Raw genomic sequence first — 6,310 nt, forward strand, 5'->3', positions numbered from 1 at the left:
AACCCAACATCAAAAAAAAAAAAAAACTAAGATCATGGCATCCGGTTCCATCACTTCATGGCAAATAGATGGGGAAAAAAATGGACACAGTGGCAGATTTTATTTTCTTGGGCTCCAAAATCACTGACGATGTTGACTGCAGACATGAAATTAAAATACACTTGCTCCTTGGAAGAAAAGCTATGATAAAACTTGGCAGCACATTGAAAAGCAGAGACATCATTTTGCCAACAAAGTTCTGCATAGTCAAAGCTGACATAGCTTTTTCCAATAGTCACATACAGATGTGTGTTGGACCATTAAAAAGGCTGAAAAGTGTGAAAGTGAAAGTCACTTAGTTGTGTCCAACTCTTTGTGACTTCAATGACTATACAGTCCCTGGAATTCTCCAGGCCAGAATATTGGAGTGGGTATCCCTTTCCTTCTCCAGGGGCTTTTCCCAACCGAGGGATCGAACCCAGGTCTCCACCATTGCAGGTGGATTTTTTACCAGCTAAGCCACAAGGGAAGCCACTGATGAATTGATGCTTTCGAGCTGTGGTATTGGATAAGGCTCTTGGGAGTCCCTCCAACTGCAAACAGATAAAATCAATAAATCCTAAAGGAAATCAACCCTGAATATTCATTGGAAGGACTGATGCTGAAACTGAAGCTTCAATACTTTGGCCATCTGAGGCAAAGAGCCAATTAATTGGAAAAGACCCTAATGCTTGAAAAGATTGAGGGCAGGAAGAGAAGGGGATGACAGAGGATGGGATTGTTGGATGGCATCACTGACTCAATGGACATGAGTTTAAGCAAGCTCTAAGGGATAGAGAAGGACAGGGAAGCCTGGCATGCTGCAGGCCATGGGGTTGCAAAGAGTCAGACACGACTTAGTGATTGAACAATAGCAGCAGTTAGCAATATGGTTATTCTACATGACTGTCTTTGAAATGAATGCCTCGGAAATCAAAAGTTGAATTTCTGGCTCTTACATTGTGATCAAAATCTTGGTATCAGATATTAAAGCTACAAGCCTGCTACTGTGGTTTATAACTGCTCTTCTGTCTTATTCAATTATCCACCTTGGTGTCCAGAATGCCTACCACAGTCACTTGCAAAAATTGATTATCAAATACATATCTCATATGGAAGTTTACATGGAAAGAAAAATTTGAGTGATACTTCAGGAAATAAAGCCACTGGCCCAAACCCCAGGAAAGAACATGAAGACACGAGGTTCAGGGAGAAGCGAGGCTTTAATGACAGTCTTGCAAGATTTGGTGTCTGGTGGGCAGGCAAACCCAGAACTGTTACAATGAGGTTTTTATCCCCTCCTCGTGCAAGGAACTCTCACAGTTCCTCATTGGCATGAGTAACTACAGGGTCAATAATCTTCCCAAGGAAGTCACCTGGATTTGTTACTCTCCCTTTGTCTGGATTTTCCTGTACAAGTATCCTGATGCTTATTACATCAGCAGGCTGTCACTCTAGGCTAGTTGTCCTTGAAAATGGACCACTTCAATTTTTTATTTTTTACAGTATGATTTTAGTATCACAGATGGCCATAAATATGAGGAAGCAAAATGTCAAGTCATACATTCTGTTACTGTGCACAATATTTTTCATGTTGTACATCTATTTATTAATGCATAGAAGGTGTTTTATCATAAGTCAGGGATTATATTCATTGAGATGAATGATTGGTTACTGTATTTTATGTTTTATTACATCATTGTTATCCTGTTTCTGCTTGGAAACTTCTAATCCTGCTAACTATTAGGACTCTTTCTCTTGTTCTATGAAATCTCTCCCTTTTCCTGACTTTTGCTAAAAATAAGGATTCATTTTGATATTTGGCAAAACTAATACAATTATGTAAAGTTTAAAAATAAAATAAAATTTAAAAAAATAAGGAATGATGAATGAATAATGTCAGTTCATTCATTTCTCATCTCCTTCATGCTCAGGAATCTCTTCATTCTTAATGATCAGAGGATCATCCATAGGGGAGTTTGATATCCTTCTCAGTCATATGATTCAGGGTCATCCATTTTTCTGCACAAACATGCATGTTCCTATGTGTGTCCTAGTTACCTAGAAGGGAGCCTCAAGATAGTCACTTGTTCCTACAGTTATCTGAAATAAACTGAAATAACACAATGACCAGGTGTCTTTTCTTCAAATATCAGAATATATGCCAAAAATTAAAATCTCCAGATTATTATAATTGCACTCATTCTGTTCATGCTCATTATTGCATCATTAGTTATCGATGCATAACAAATCATTCTGTGTCAATGGGATTAAATAATAATATCTAGTATCTTTATCATTAGACAAATTTTTAAGCTGTGGAGTCATACTAATTTCTTTGTGCTCCTCATAAGCATGTAGTCAGCTGTCACACTGTGTTTTTAAGACTCATTCATTGAGTTGCTGCTGGACAAGGAAGCTTGGCTGCTGGACAGGGAAGCCCATGGGGCTGCAAAGATTCAGACACAACTGAGTGACTGAACTGAACTCATGATGTTAGTATGACCGTAGTGCTTGTTTGTCTTGAATCAATTTTTTCTCTCAGTTTATCATAATTTTATCTTAAGATTTAACTTCTACTTACATAAAAAATTAGCTTATCACATGAGCTACTTAAATTTAATAACACAGATTATATATCTAGAACATATATCCCAATTAGAACATGTATCTCACAGCCCTGTTAAGTGAGAGCCTGCTGTCTATGCTTATAGATTCAACCCTTAGCCATGCACCATCAGATTTTTCCCATTTAATTAAATTATTGGAGTATAATTATACAGACAAAACTTCATAAAGTATACAAATTAATGAATTAAAAGAATTATACAAAAATAAGATAATCTACTAAATATTTTCATTTGTGGATAATTTGACAGTGTAATAGTTTTACTTTTTTACTTTTTTTCTGTTTTTTATTTTTTAACTTTATAATATTGTATTGATTTTGCCATATATCAACCTGAATCCACCACAGGTATACACATGCTCCTCATCCTGAACCCGCCTCCTTCCTCCCACCTCCCTCCCCGTACCATCCCTCTGGGTTGTCCCAGTGCACCAGCCCCAAGCATCTAGTATTGTGCATTGAACCATGACAGTGTAATAATTCTAAAGTATTTATGTAATTTTGAAAATTTTCAACTATTTGAGCCTCTGTTTCCTTATTTCTGAAGGTTATGTGGAATAATAAACATAACTTAATAGGGACACAATAAGAAATAAATGAAATGAATATGGAAATTCAACTTTTAGCCCAAAGAAAACACACAAGAGTAAATGTTGCATCTATTTCTGTGTGTGTGTGTGTTTGGCTGCATTTTTGTTTCAAATAAGCATAATCCTACACATATATGTACACACATACAGACAAGATTAGGATCCATCTTTATATTAAAGGGAAAACTGAGAGAAAATTGGAGAGAATAGAAATGAAAAGAATAAACATTTCAAGTAAAATGAAATAAAAGAATGTAGAAATATAGACATAAAAATTTAAGTACAGTGCGTGATCTCAGTTTTCATAATAGATCACATTTCCTGTCTTCATGTCAAAAGGCATCACAGTGAGGCATGTGTACAACAAAGTAAGGCAGTGAGAAATTCATTGTATCAGCTAATGGGATGGAAGACCTTCAAATAGATTGAAACTTTTTTTTTTTTTTTTTACTTAATGTGGATTTTCAACAACAAATAACCTAGTTAAGGTAAGCTAATGAATGAACTGCAGAGAAGGCAATGGCTCTCCACTCCAGTACTCTTGCCTGGAAAATCCCATGGATGGAGGAGCCTGGTAGGCTGCCATCTATGGGGTCGCACAGAGTCGCACACGACTGAAGCGACTTAGCAGCAGCAGCAGCAGCAGCAGCAATGAATGAACTGAGAAGTTTAAACTCAGTCCTTGCAAACAAACTTTATTGAATAAATGTCTATATTAGATTTCTATTGTTGTAAAATACTCCCAAACTAGTTGCTTAAAATAAACAAATATATGCTCTTACAGTTCTGGGTGTAAGGAACTTAAAATAAATGAGTCTCATTGGGCTTATATCAAATGTCTGGAGACACAGTTCAATGTGGCAACATAGTAATATCCTACACTCACCTCCATCCATGGACACACCTAATCTACAGCTACCTATGCATCAACTTCCTCTGAAAAAGGTATGGAAACTAGATGAACTTTTCCTTCACAATAAATAATAATAGGAACACATCAGGATGGTAGAAGAAGAGAAGTGGTCTCTCTAACAACCCTACCCCTGGCATTGGTGACCCACAAATAGGCGGGATCTTACACTTAACAGAGATGTTCCCTGAGGGACAAGAGGTGTATGCCTCACATCAGACTAAACAGGCCAACCCTTGGGGCCTATCTGCACCAGAGAGACAAGTATCCAGAATATGTGGCTTTGAAAACAAATGAGATTATGTGCAGGAGACCTAAAAGTCAGTGGAGAGGGAAAAATCTGCTCTCATAGAATTCATGTGTAGATTAGCTTACCCCAGGACCTAACACCAAAGCAGGAGGTTAAAAAGTACCTAGAACATACATAAAGTAGATTCATATTTAATTTAAACATTGAATGGGGGTTGCAAGGAACTCCCCAGGTCGGTAAGTGCCCAATATGCTATTGGAGATCAGTGGAGAAATAACTCCAGAAAGAATGAAGGGATGGAGCCAGCTGTGAATGTGACTGGTGATAGAAGCAAGGTCCGATGCTGTAAAGAGCAATATTGCATAGGAACCTGGAATATTAAGTCCATGAATAAAGGCAAATTGGAAGTGGTCAAACAAGAGATGGCAAGAGTGAATGTCGACATTCTAGGAATCAGCAAACTACAATGGACTGCAATGGGTGAATTTAACTCAGATGACCATTATATCTACTACTGAGGGCAGGAATCCCTCAGAAGAAATGGAGTAGCCATCATGGTCAACAAAAGAGTCCGAAATGCAGTACTTAGATGCAATCTCAAAAACGACACAATGATCTCTGTTTGTTTCCAAGGCAAACCATTCAATATCAAAGTAATCCAAGTCTATGCCCCAACCAGTAACGCGGAAGAAGCTGAAGTTGAACAGTTCTATGAAGACCTACAAGACCTTTTAGAACTAAAACCCAAAAAAGGTGTCCTTTTCATTATAGGGGACTGGAATGCAAAAGTAGGAAGTCAAGAAACACCTGGAGTAACAGGCAAATTTGGCCTTGGAATACGGAATGAAGCAGGGCAAAGGCTAATAGAGTTTTGCCAAGAGAACGCACTGATCATAGCAAACATCCTCTTCCAACACAAGAGAAGACTCTACACATGGACATCACCAGATGGTCAACACAGAAATCAGGTTGATTATATTCTTTGCAGCTAAAGATGGAGAAGCTCTATACAGTCAGCAAAAACAAGACCAAGAGCTGACTGTGGCTCAGATCGTGAACTCCTTGTTGCCAAATTAGGACTTAAATTGAAAAAAGTAGGGAAAACCACTAGACGATTCAGGTATGACCTAAATCAAACCCCTTATGATTATACAGTGGAAGTGAGAAATAGATTTAAGGGCCTAGATCTGATAGAGTGCTGGATGAACTATGGAGTGAGGTTCGTGACATTGTACAGGAGACAGGGAACAAGACCATCCCCATGGAAAAGAAATGCAAAAAAGCAAAATGGCTGTCTGGGAGGCCTTAAAAATAGCTGTGAAAAGAACAGAAGTGAAAAACAAAGGAGAAAAGGAAAGATATAACCGTCTAAATGCAGAGTTCCAAAGAATAGCAAGAAGAGACTAGGCTTCTTCAGCAATCAATGTAAAGAAATAGAGGAAAACAACAGAATGGAAAGACTAGAGATCTCTTCAAGAAAATTAGAGATACAAAGGGAACATTTCATGCAAAGATGGGCTCGATAAAGGACAGAAATGTTATGGGCCTAATAGAAGCAGAAGATAGTAAGAAGAGGTGGCAAGAATACACAGAAGAACTGTACAAAAAAGATCTTCATGACCCAGATAATCACGATGGTGTGATCATTCCCCTAGAGCCAGACATCCTGGAATGTGAAGTCAAGTGGGCCTTAGAAAGCAATACTATGAACAAAGCTAGTGGAGGTGATGGAATTCCAGTTGAACTATTTCAAATCCTGAAAGATGATGGTGTGCAAGTGCTGCACTCAATATGCCAGCAAATTTGGAAAACTCAGCAGTGGCCACAGGACTGGAAAAGGTCAGTTTTCATTCCTATCCCAAAGAAAGGCAATGCCAAAGAATGCTCAAACTACCGCACAATTGCACTCATCT

This window comes from Bison bison, unplaced genomic scaffold (genome assembly GCF_000754665.1).
Source record: "Bison bison bison isolate TAMUID 2011002044 unplaced genomic scaffold, Bison_UMD1.0 scf7180017864386, whole genome shotgun sequence".
In the NCBI taxonomy this organism is placed as follows: Eukaryota; Metazoa; Chordata; class Mammalia; order Artiodactyla; family Bovidae; genus Bison; species Bison bison.